The following is a 13,660-nucleotide window of genomic DNA, read 5'->3' on the forward strand; positions in this document are numbered from 1 at the left end:
CTCAAATTATGATTTAAAGACTTCAAGTTATAGAGAATCTACCACTTACTTTAGTTTAAACCTGCAAGTGACCTGTGCCCTTTGCTGCAGAGGAAGGTGACCCCTCCACCCCAGGGTCTCTGCCAATTTGATCTCAGGACAAATTCCTTCCTGACTGCAAATTTGACAATCAGTTGGACCTGAAACATATCAGCAAGATCCACCAGCCAGACACCTGGGAAAGAATTCTCTGTAGTAACTCAGAGCCCTCCCCATCTAATATCCCATCTCTGGCCTTTGGGGATATTTCCTACTAGCAGTTGCAGAAGGGCCACATGCCATTGTAGGCAGTCTTATCATACCATCCTTTCCATAAACTTATGAAGGTCAGTCTTTTTTGTCTAATTTCAAGCCTAAACTTGTTGATGGCCAGTTTATATCCTTTTGTTCTTGTGTCAACATTGGTGCCTAACTTAAATAACTCCTCTCCCTCCCTAATATTTATTTCTCTGATGTATTTATAGAGAGCAATCATATCTCCCCTCAGCCTTTGTTTGGTTAGGTTAAACAAGCCAAGCTCCTTGAGTCCTCTCTCATAAGGTAGATTCCCCTCATCATCCTAGTAGCCCTTCTCTTCATCTGCTTCAGTTAGAATTCATCTTTCTTAAACACGGAAGACCAGAAATGAGCACAGTATTCCAGATGAGGTCTCACCAATGCCTCATATACTGACACTAACGCTTCCTTATCCGATGCATCCCAGGATTGCATTCACTTTTATTCATGGCTGATTCACGTTGGCAATTCATAGTCATCCTATGTTCAAGCAATACACCCAGGACACTTCTAACTGATAAGTTCCCAGTTTATAGCAAAAATTCTTGTTGTTAGTCCCTAAATGCATGACCACTATTACATTTCATCCCATTTCGATTATTCCAGTTTTGAAGGTCCTCCAAATCTTCTTATATGATATTCTTTTTCTCCATCATATTGGCAGTACCTCACAACTTTGAGTCATCTGCAAATTTTATTGGCACACTTCCACTTTTTATGCCAAGGTCATTAACACAAATGTTAAATAAGATGGGTACCAAGACCAGTCCCTGAGGAACTCCACCAGTAACCTTCCTCCAGCCTGACAGTTCGCCTTTCAGTATGACGCATTATAGTCTCCCCTTTAATCTGTTCCTTATCCACCTTTCAGTTCTCACATTAATCCACATCTTCTCCAATTTAACTAATAATTTCCCATGTGGAACTATATCAAATGCCTTATTGAAATCCAGGTAGAGCAGATCTGCATTTCCTTTGGATAAAAAGCTGTTATCTTCTCGAAGAAGGAGATCAGGTTGGTTTGGCACGATTTATCTTTTCTAAAACCATGCTGTATTTTATCCCATTTACCATTTACCTCTGTCCTTAACTACTTTCTTTCTCAAAATTTGTTCTAAGACCTTGCATACGACTGAGGTCAAGCTAACAGGCTTGTCGTTTTCTGGATCACTCTTTTTCTCTTTCTTAGAAATAGGTACTATATTAGCAGTTCTCCAGTCATAGGGTACAAGCCTTGAATTTACAGATTCATTATAAACCCTTGCTATTGGGCTTGCAATTTCATGTGCCAGTTCTTTTAATATTCTTGGATGGAGACTGTCTGTGCACCCTCATTTGGTCCCATTAAGCTATTTGAGTTTGACTTCCATCTCGGATGTGATAATTTCTACTTTCATATCCTCATATCTATTGGCCATCCTGCCACAGCCTTGGGGCAAAGTATTCATTTAGGTGTTTGGCCATGCCTAGATTATCTAATCTTCACCCCTTCCTTAGTGCTTAGTGGTCCCACTTCTTTCCTTGTTTTCTTTTTATTTATATGCCTATAGAACATTTTACTGTTGGTTTTAATTTCCTTTGAAAGGTCCAACTCTTCTTCATTTTTGGCCGTTCTCACATTTTCCCTACACTTTCTAACCTCCAAGAAGTAGTTTTGCTTGCTGATCCATCCAATCTTGCATTCCTTGTAGGCTTTCTACTTTCTCTTAATAACCTGTTTGAGATGCTTGTTTGGTCTGCAACCCTTCCCCATGAATTTTTTTCCCTTGCATTGGATGCAGGCTTCAGCTATCTTCTGCAACATTGATTTAAAGTAATCCCAAGCCTCCTCCGCATTCAGATTCTTGAGTTTTTCAGTCCAGTCCACTTCCCTAACTAATTCACTTAATTTTTTAAAGTTTGCCCTTTTGAAATCAAGGACCCTAGCTACACCTATTTTTGTTTAGCCTTCCATTTAGTGTAAACTGAATTAGCTCATGACCATTCAAACCAAGATTATCCCCCTACAATCAGTTCTTCTAAGAGGTCCTCATTACTCATCAATACTAAATTTAAAATGGCATCATCTCTTCTTCATTTGGTGACTATTTCGTAAAGAAATCTGTTAGCTATCATATCCAAGAAAATCTGGACCCATGCCATTATTAGTAGCACTTGTCCTCCAATCTATATCTGGGAAATTAGTCTCCCATGGTCACACAATTCCCAATAGTATTTATTTCATTAAAAATATTAAAGATATCTCCATTCATATCTAAATCAGATCCTGTAGCATACCCCAAGCACTATCTCAGGAGGCGCTCTGGTAGCTTTCTTCTCCAAAGTGATTTTGTCCCAAACAGACTCTTTATCCATTCAATCACTTCTAATTTCTTTGCATTCCACCTCATCATTAATATACCATGTTACTCTACCTTTTATTTCTGTCTTCCATAAACTGCACATACCTTGTAATAGATGTACTCAAGTCATGACTACTATTCCATCATGTTTGTTATCCCTATATTAGCTGGTATCACTTCCTGCACCAGTAGTTCTAGTTTCTCTGTTTTATTACCCAAGCTCCTTGTGTTGGCTGTACAGACATCTTAGTTGTTTCTGCTTGGGTTCATTCAGATTCCTCAGCCAATTTTAGGTACAATCATTTTACTGCCAGTATCACCTACTTGACTGTTAGTGTCATTGGTATTGGCACTATCTTTCCTCTGGATGGCCATTCCTCTACCCTCTGCTGTTTTTTTCCCCCTCCATTGGTGTGTCATCTCTTTTTCTTAATTTTCCTCCTGCTCAATATTAGTAGTAGGCACAGAGGTTATATGAGCAGCTCCCAACCGTCTTCCGGAATTCCTAGTTTAGAGCTCTTTTAATCAGTTGGGCCAGACTCTAGCCCATAAGTCTATTTCCCTACTCAGGTGGAGTCCCATGAGAACAGTGAATTCCTCCCAGTGGTTGAACGTTCCAAAGCTCTCCTTTTAGCACCTTTGCCTGGGCCCTCTGCTGATCATCATCTTGTCTCACCTTCATTCTCCTCCTCTGGGGAGAGGCAGAATCCCACTGAAGGTCACCTGAACCTCCATTTCTTTAAGCATTTTCCCTAGACTGGCATTGTCTCTATTGATGCATTCCAGTGAGAATCTAATTGTAGCATTTATTCCCACATAAGACAATCCGTGGATTCTTTCCTGCTCCCATTAGGATCCTATTCAGCCCCTGGTCCACATCCCATATCTTAGCTCCTGGCAGACAAGCACACCCTTCTGTTCTCCAGATCAGCTCTGGTGACAGGCCTGTCTGTCCTTCGTAAGGAGTCACCAGTCATGTAAATCTGCCTCTTCCTAGTGTTGGTGTTATTCTCCGACCTTCCTCCAGTTCTTTCTGGCTGCAGGTCCTCTGGTCTCTTGCTCTTCCTTGCAGTCTTCTGCAAGTCATCCTCTAGCCTCCTGGAGCTCTGAACTCTGGCTATCTCCATTGATTCTTCCCCTCTTCTTGTGATACTTATCCCTCTTCTCTTCTTCCTCTGAGCAACCCTCTTATAAATTCATGTTTCCACCACAAGAAATCTATATTGTTCCCATACGGCTTTTTTGTATTTGCCTGACCTTGCAAATGGAAGAATTACTTTAGCTTTAAAGTTTGATGTTACAGTGAACAGTAACAAAGAATGATGTAAAATTGTTGGGCGGTATTTTTTGTTTAAAGATTTAACTTCCATTGATTACATTTCCATGAAGGGTTTAGGTGAGCACATGTATATTGGGGTTCAAGTTAAATTTTGTCTTAACACTCTAAATCTATGAAAGCCTTTCTCCAGCCTTCTGTCTTGCAATGGCTGCCCCAGAAAATATGCTGAATTTAAAGCAACAACAATATATTCAATTCCATGCGATGTAAGTAATTGCTAAGTATTCACCAGTTTTAGATATCTCAGTTCAATAAAGCCCAAGACAAACTCAGATGGTGACATTTTCTTTCATAATCCTTCTATTTCTGTTCCTGTGTAAGTGATTTTTGAAGACTGCTAAATGTCATCTAAGTCACCTCAAGCCTGCAAAACTATTTAAAAGTTTTCTAAATGCAATTACGTCCCGTTTGACAACACCATCTGGCACCAGCAAGTCCATAGAAAATATCTGGTTTAGATGTTAACTCTTTCTGTATTTTTACAGACCAACATACGGAGGATACAAGTCACTTGTAACTGAATTGTCCAGATCTTTCACATCCTGCCCAGGACAAGCTGCTAGTCTTAGTTGATTGCTGCAATAGTGGGATGGCAGGACTACCCTCCTCTCTAGATCATGGAAGGTGGAGCGCTACACCATCCATAATCACTGATGCATGGAGAGCAATGACTGCTGAGTTCATATATGGTGGCTGGTGGATGCAAATATTTAAAAAGGCTGAACAGGATGACCCAGGTAACTATAGGTCTGTCAGTCTGACATTGCTCCTGGCCAAGATAATGGAGCGGCTATATGGGACTTGATTAATAAAGGTATAAAGGAGGGTAAAATAATGAATGCCAGTAAACATGGTTTATGAAACATAGATCCTGTCAAACTAACTTGGGATATATTTTGTGTATGACATTACAAGTTTGGTTGATAAAGGTAGTACTGTTGAGGTAATATTCTGTAAGGCATCTGACTTCGTACTACATGATATTTTGATTAAAAAACTAGAGCAATATAAAACTAACATGGTACATATTCAATGGTTTAAAAGATGGCTAACTGATGGGTGTAATTGTAACTAGAGAATCATCATGGAGCAGATTTGTTTCTTGTGGGGTCAAAGAGGGATCGATTCTATGTCCTATGCTATTTAAGATTCTTGTCAATGGCCTGGAAGAAAACACAAAATCATCAGTAATAAGGTTGTAGATGACACAAAAGTTGGGGAAGTGGTGAATAATGAAGATGATGCAGATCTGGATCACTTGGTAAATTGGGCACAAGTGAGCAATATGCATTTTCATATGGCTAAATGTAAATATATAATGTAGGAACAACAATGTAGGCCAGGCAGCATAGGTGATTGTTACAGAGTCACTGCTTCCCAGGATAAAGAGGTGGTGGTCATGGTGGATAATCAGCTCAACAGGAGCTCCCAGTGCAACAATGTGGCCCAAAGGGCTAATGTGATCCTTGGATGCATAAACAGGGGAATCCTGAGTAGGAGTAGAGACCTCAGTGTTTGCGTGAGTGCAAGCGCTACTCCAATACTGTCTCCAGTTCTGGTATCCACAATTCAGAAAGGATGTTGATAAATGGGAGAGAATTCAGAGAAGAGCCATGAGGATGATTAAAGAATTAGAAAACATGTCTTATGGTAATAGACTCAAGGAGCTCATTCTATATAGCTTCACAAAGAGAAAGCTAAGGGGTGACTTGATCACATTCTATAATTACCCATATGGGGAAAAATATTTTATAATGGTCTAACAGACAAAGGTAAAAGGTGATCCTAGACAAAATCAGATTGGAAATAAAGCATACATTTTTAATAGGGAGGTAATTAACGGTTAGAACTGTTGCCAGCTGGCATTCGTGTCTGTTCTCTCCATATGCTGCTCCTGCCCTACACACCTAGTACTATCAAAGTCTGCTGGACCAGCTAACTAGAAAGACCACAAGCTCAGTTCCGTGGCAAAAAGTCATGCCTGACCAACTTGATTGCCTTCTATGATGAGATGACTGACTCTCTGGATGTGGGGAAAGCAGTGGACATGATATATCTTGACTTTAGCAAAGCTTTTGATACAGTCTCCCATAGTATTCTTATCAGCAAGTTAAAGAAATATGGGTTGGATGAATGGACTATAAGGTGGACAGAAAGCTGGCTATCATGGGGTTCAACGGGTAGTGCTTAATGTCTAGTTGGCAGCCGGTAACAAGCAGAGTGCTCCAGAGGTTGGTGCTGGGACTGTTTTGGTTCAACAGCTTCATTAATGATCTGGAGGATGGAGTGGATTGCATCCTCAGCAAGTTTGCAGATGACACTAAGCTTAGGTAGATACATTCTTCAGTGTAGGATACAGAGTGACCTAGACAAATTAGAGGATTGGGCCAAAGGATATCTGATGAGGTTTAACAAGGACAAGTGCAGATTCCTGCACTTAGGATGGAAGAATCCCATGCACTGCTATAGACTGGGGACCGAGGGGCTAGGCAGCAGGTCTCCAGAAAAGGATCTGGGGGTTACAGTGGACAAAAAGCTGGATATGAGGTAAGAGTGTGCCCTTATTGCCAAGAAGGCTAACGGCATATTGGGTTGCATTTATAGGAGCATTATCAGCAGCTCGAGGGAAGTGATTATTCCCCTCTATTGGTGAGGGCATATCTGAAGTATTGTGTCCAGTTCTGGACCTCTCACTACAAAAAGGATGTGGACAAATTGGAAAGAGTCCAGGGGAGGGCAACAAAAATGATTTAGGGGGCTGGAGCACATGACTTATGAGGCAAGGCTGAGGGAACTAGGCTTGTTTAGTCTGCAGAAGAGAAGAATGTGAGGGGATTTGATAGCAGCCTTTAACTACCTGAAGGGGAGTTCCAGGGAGGCTGAAGCTAGGCTGTTCTCAATGGTAATAGATGACAGAACAAGGAGTAATGGTCTCAAGCTCCAGTGGGGGAGGTCTAGATTGGATATTAGGAAAAAGTTTTTCACTAGGAGGGTGGTGAATCACTGGAATGGGTTACCTAGGGAGGTGGTGGAATCTCCATCCTTAGAGGTTTTTAAGGCCCAACTTGCTAAAGCCTTGGCTGGGATGATTTAGTTGGGGTTGGTCCTGCTTTGAGATGGGAGTTGTACTAGATGACCTCCTGAGGTTCCTTCCAACCCTAATCTTCTATGAGTCTATGAAAAAGGCTAGGCCAATTTATTGTCTACAAAGCACGTTATCAGCATTCCGTACACTGCATGTGTGCTAGAGGCAAGGTACTAGCACTTTCAACATATCATCCCCTATATCAGTACAAAGAATCAAGGGGTGGTACCTCAATATTTATGGGATGAAGCAAACAACTTACATGCTTCCCTGTGTGTTTCATTACATCTCTTTGTTATCCCCCTTTGTACCGTTTGTCTGTCAAACCATCTTACCTTGTGCTAGTGTTGGGTGTACCTGTGTTAGCCTTCTGGAATGTATTTACATGATTACCCAGTGCCTAGTACTTCTTGGGAATGCCTGTGTTTTAGCAACGCAAGCAGTACCTTTGCCGAGTTCATGTGCCAGATAGTGAACTTGTAAACCAGCATCTGCTCTGTGATAGGTCTGACTTTTGCCAAACATGGTCCAGGCCTCAGGTCTTGCACCAGGCCCCATGTTCCAGACTCTCTCTCTCCCTACTACAGGAATAAGGGTCATGCTGGATTCTCCATCACTGGCATTTTAAAATCAAGATCAGGAACGCTATGGATACCCATGTAGGTTTTTCTAAAACATTGTTGTAGGAATTTTTGAGGGAGGTTCTATGGCCTGTGTTATCCAGGAGGTCAGGCTCGAGGATGACAATGGTCCCTTCTGGCCAGACTCTATGAATAAGGGAATGGAGGGCCCCCGCTGACCTGCATTCCATGTAGTTGGAGGATAGGACCCTTAGCCATCAGCCATGCACTCTGTGAGTAGGTCTGCCCTATGAGCAAGGGGTGTGATTTCCCCTGTTGTGTACATATAGCTGCCCTAGCTCTCATTAAGCTAGTGCAAGTATAAATAGGAGCGTGGCCCCGGGAGCACATACGGTGGCCGCAGGGTGTGGCTGAGCCATGCCAAGTATGCACCCTGTCGTTTTAGGCAGGCTTGTACTCAGCATGGCTAAGCTTTGCCTTCGCTGCCATTATCTGAGCTTCTGAGGCTGACCTGGTATTTTTACTCACGCTAGCTTCATGAGACCTAGCACAAGTATGGGAACACAAGCAGGGTGACACACGAGTCCTGCCTTTGGGGAGGCTGGGCGGGGAGGGCACCAGTGTTCAGACCATGGCCCTGCCCCATGCCCCTCCCCCTGAGGCCCCCATTCATCCTCCACCCCTATTTGGCTCCATCCTCTGAGGCTCCCGCACCTGCCGCTTGCACCTCTTTGCCTTCTCCCCAGCAGTCGCCATCTGTGCTACCGTGGCTATACTGCTGTTTATACTTGCCCTTAGCCTTCCAAAGCCTATTCTATCCACCGCCTACGGCACCCCTAGCTTGTATTGTAGAAATAGCCCAAGTTCAGGGGTACATTGTGGTTTTTACACCACAACCATGCATAGGGAATAAGGTGGAGCTGTCCAGGTGGTGCACTGGAGAGATAGAAACTCAGTCTTTTCCAGTGCAGCTTCTTCACACAGAGGGTGAACCATCTGCCCTTTTCTTCCCCATTTGGAGCAGTCTGCTCCCAAAAGGGAAACAGGTATGAGGAATCTCCCCAAGGTGAACAGGGCACGGGGACTGCTGTTGTGAGAGACCCATCTTTAGTCATGTAGGGAAAGCTCTTTACTCATCTCTCCCCTCCTGCATGCTCACAGTCTGTACCTCTTAGCTAGCAGCACAGCAGTCTTCCTTAGGTGCAGTTCAGATGATGAGACCATAAAGCTAAATTAGTTACTAATTTAGGCCCAGGTTACCAAACATGTGGCTAAATTTAAATGTCAACTTCCATGGGATTTTTCATGTGCCCAAAAGTACTTTACTGTACAAATAGCTGTGCATATATCGTATTTGATTATTAAACTGTCTGGATCATATGTAGGATGCAACAAAATACGTAATAAAATATTGCAGCAGGTGTATGGATATTTCGCACATAGCACTAATTTTATACATCGACTAAAACATTATTAAGAGTGGTACTTCATATGCTTCCTACAAGGTTTCTATCCATTTAATAAATGTATCAATTATCTTTCCTAGCAGAAAGGTTACATATTTTTGAAAATTATAGTTTAAGTTCAGTAGAAAATGAGGAAGTCTGCAGGCAGACCTTAAATTCCCCAAATTGTGGGGTTTTCACACCCATGGAATGTCTGATGTCTATACTAATCTATTTTGAAACTCCATTATAATCAGATGCAGTGTACAAGTGTAGCAATCACCATCTAGGCACCTAAAATAAGTATTTCAAAGATTTCTCCACAAAATCTCTACTATATTTGTCTACATGGTTAATAAAATGCAGACATTTCTTTGTAAACTTGAAAACAAGGGAGATTTTAACTTCCACCACTTACTCCTGCCCCGGATAATATAGCTGCCACCTTGCAGACTGTGAAATGTGGCTTAAAAAAAGGTGAAAGCGGCATGACAGGTTTGTTTTGATTTCAAATTTAATTTTTTTACTACCATTAGCTCAAATTTCAAAACAAATTCATTTCAAACAACAAAGATTTCTTTCATTTCAAAAATATTTAAATGGGGTGTTTCAACAGTTCTGAAACTTTTTTCCCCAAAATATTTTAGAAAACCAGGAATTTGTTGAAAATGATCCTTTCCCACGAACAGTTTTCACACATTGACATTTTTTGGATGAAACGTGTTTTTTAAAAAAAATATTCCTGACCAGTTTTACCTGCTTGGTGCAGGAATCACTGAATGAAATTCAATCTTAACTTTAAGTCCAGCCTGTTTCTTGTACATTACTGTGTAGTTCTTCAGTACAATAGAAAAGCAAATACTGTGCAAAAATATTTTACTCTAGCCAATATACAAGTTGGTTTATTATGCACAGAAAAAGATAACTGCATATATAAAAGTAGATGTTTTTTGAATGTTCATAACAATCATTCCCAGTTTTGAATCCATTTAGATTGCTAGGGTTTTTTTAATTGTTTAGAAATAGTCAATAATATATTTTCTTGTGTTTTTTGCGATTTTGAGCATAACTGAATGTATTGAATGATCCATTTTAACTGTCGTATATGGGATCAGAACACTTTGTAAACCTTGTAATATTTGTTTAGATGGAATTCTTGAAGGACATCTGTTGATACAGAAAATTATGAAGGTTTTTTTCGAGTAGCTCTTTTGTCACAAGATTAGGCAGATATTTATTACTTGAAATGAAAGAATATCTGAGCACTAAGGGCCAAATTCTGCTGTCAGTTACTCCCATATAGCCCTGCTTCAGTGATTTCATTTGCACAGGTGTAACTGAAGGCAGAATGCAGTACTATATATGTTTTGGAAGTGGAGATTTGGGTTTATTACTGGGAAAAATAATTAAAGAGAGATTTTTATATGATTATTAGCTGTCCTGATTCTGGATCCTGTTTGAAGTGAAAGTATCACATTTTGGAAGTTTTACGAATAGTCCATGGGATGACAAGGGAGGTGGTATCTTTGTGAGTACAATGCTACATATACCGTAAATCTAAGACTTTTTTTGCGAATGGGATATTATGTGAAGGATATTCAGGAAACCTGCATTCCATTCCCAGTTATTGACTTCAGTTGGATTAAACATGTGCTTAAGTGATTTACTGAATCACAATTAATAATGAATGGTTGAATATGATAACCAGCACAGCTGCAACCATTGGCAACTTTTCTATCACTAGTCCCTGGTGGGATTATGAGAGGATTCTCCCCTAAGATCTACCTTTGCTGTGGTCAGTGGCCTAACGTTGCCTCAACCCTGAGGAGACCAGGGATTTAAAAGACTCTTCCCCCGATACTACAAATTTGGAACTTCATGCGGTCACATTGGCGATTGTCTTTTCTGTCTTGTCTGCAGTGCTAGTATGCACCTTGAGTGAAGTTTCAGTAAGTTTTACTCCAGTTTGTTGAAAAGAAATTTCTTGTTTTTCTTCATGCCTAATTCCTTTATTATTTTCTTCCTTTAAAAAAAAATTTTTTTTTTGTATAATATTAGAATATTGGGACAGATAGGATGAGATACAAACATTGATTCATCAAATAAATTGTCTTTTAGCCTTGGAAAATATTCAAGATCAAATTTTAGCCACTTTTGATGCTCTGAAATACTTTAAAATTGGTAAAACTTTATGCTTCCCTGCCTCAGTCTGACTTCTCACAATTCAGTGAAATCCTCATTGTTTTCTTGGTGTCCCTTATTGATAAAGGAAGGGTCATAAGGGAAACTGGAGTTCTAAAAAATGTAGACCTGAATTCAATTTCCTGCTTCTCCATAGATTTCCTGTATGACCTTGGGCACATTACTTAACCTCTCTGTGCCTCAATTTCCCATCTGTCAAAGGAGCATAATAGCACATCCCTATCTCACACATGTGTTTGGAGGATAAATATAGTAAAAGATTGTGATGTGCTCAGACACTGAGCTAATGAGGGCCATATAGGTACCGAAGATAGATAAAGGAGATCTTAAATACTGTGATACAAAAGTACATAGAATCATAGAAATGTTGGACTGGAAGGGACCTTGAGAATTATCAAGTCCAGTCCCCTGCACTGAGGCAGGACCAAATAAACCTAGATCACCTCAGACAGACGTTTGTCCAACTCTTTGTTACAACTGCCAATGATGGGGATTCACAACATGCTTTGGACGCCTATTCCAGAGTTTAACTATACTTCTCGTTACAGAAATTTTCCCTAATATTTAAGCTAAGTCTCCCCTGCTAAAGATTAAGCCCATTACTTCTTGTCCTACCTTCAGTGGACATGGAGAACAATTGATCCTCCTCCTCTTTATAACAATTTAACATTTATGTTATTAGGTCCCTCCCCACCCAGTTTTGTTTTCTCAAGACTAAACATGCTCTGTTTTTTTTTAACCTTTCCTCATGCTCAGGTTTAAACCTTTTATAAATTTTGTTGCTCTTCTCTGGACTCTCTCTAATTTGTTCACATCTTACATAAAGTGTGACACCCAGAACTGGACATAGTATTCCAGCTGAGGCCTCTCCAGTGTCAAGTAAAGTGGGACAATTACCTCCTGAGTCTTGCATATAACACTCCTGTTAATACACCCCAGAGTGATATTAGCCTTTTTTTGCAACAACACATTATTGACTCACATTCAATAGGTTATCCACTGTAACTCCCTGATCCTTTTCAACAGTACTAGCACCTTACTGGTTGAGTTCAGACCAGTTCTCTAATTTATCAAGATTGTTTTGAATTCTAATCCTGTCCTCCAAGTGCTTCCAACCCTTCTCAGCTGGGTGCGTCTGCACACTTTATAAGCATACTCTCCAAGTCATTAATGAAAATATTGAATAGCATCAGACTCAGGACTGAACCATGAGTTCCTCACTATAGATACACCCTCCCTGTTTGACAGCAAACCATCAATAACTACTCTTTCAGTATGTTTTTCAACTAGTTGTTCACCCACTTTATAGTAATTTAATCTAGACCACATTGCCCCAGTTTGCTTTTGAGTATATCACGTGGGATTGTGTCAAAAGCGTTAGTAAAATCAAAATCTATCACATCTACTGCTCCCCGCCATCCTTTAGGCCAGTATCGCTGTTTCCTCTAATCTTGAAATATCTACTCAGGACCATTTATAAAAAAGACTTTGTAATGAAAATTTGTATCTTTCTGTGTAAACATTTGATGGTTACTGACCTGAAAAAAAATATCATTTTCAGTGTTGCCAAAGCTACGTGGATGAACTGATTTGAGATAATATTGCTTCTGGTGACTTTTAAATTCTGTTCTTTCTGAATTGCATTAGGCTTTTTGAATATTAGCTGATTTATTGCCCCTGTCATTAAACCTTATTGTTATATACCTGCAGGTAGTATTTGCTTTTTGCTTTGTATTTTGGAATGTTTGTATCACCCTGAAAAATGAATGTTTGGTTTTCCTTTGAGCTCCTGAATAATTTAGACTATGTTGGATTTGTTAGCGTTGATATAAGACCAACGATACAATCACCCAACAGGAAACCAAGACAGATGTTGCCTATGAACATCACAATTTCCACTTTCCAAATAGATCGTAAGCTATTGACTTGTTTAGAAATCTTTGCTGGATGTTGAAGCATCTGGTGATCTTTGACCTTGTATCACCTTGGACAATGTTAAATCTATTATGTCACCAGCCTCTCCTGATCTTATCTGAAATATTATTGTAATGTAATCATTTTCCGTAAAAAAGCAGTTACCGTTATTAAGAACATGTAAGGTGTGCCACACAAACAGCTGAACATAAAACTTTAAAGAAATTGTTAATGGGTAAAGGCACCAGTACCACAGTAGTAAAATTATTCCTCTTTGACTTGTGGCTATATACATCCAGCGCTATTTAGAATAGACTTTACAATGACTATTGTGATTTTTTTCCACTAGTAAGCCATTTAGGAACATAAAAGCCTTGGATCAAGTCTTTGTTAAATGTATGTGTTGGCCAGGCATGCATACTGATGTCAAGGCACAG

The sequence above is a fragment of the Emydura macquarii genome, unplaced genomic scaffold (genome assembly GCF_026122565.2).
Source record: "Emydura macquarii macquarii isolate MOO-44397 ecotype Brisbane River unplaced genomic scaffold, CSIRO-AGI_Emac_v2 contig_1045, whole genome shotgun sequence".
NCBI classification, from domain to species: domain Eukaryota; kingdom Metazoa; phylum Chordata; order Testudines; family Chelidae; genus Emydura; species Emydura macquarii.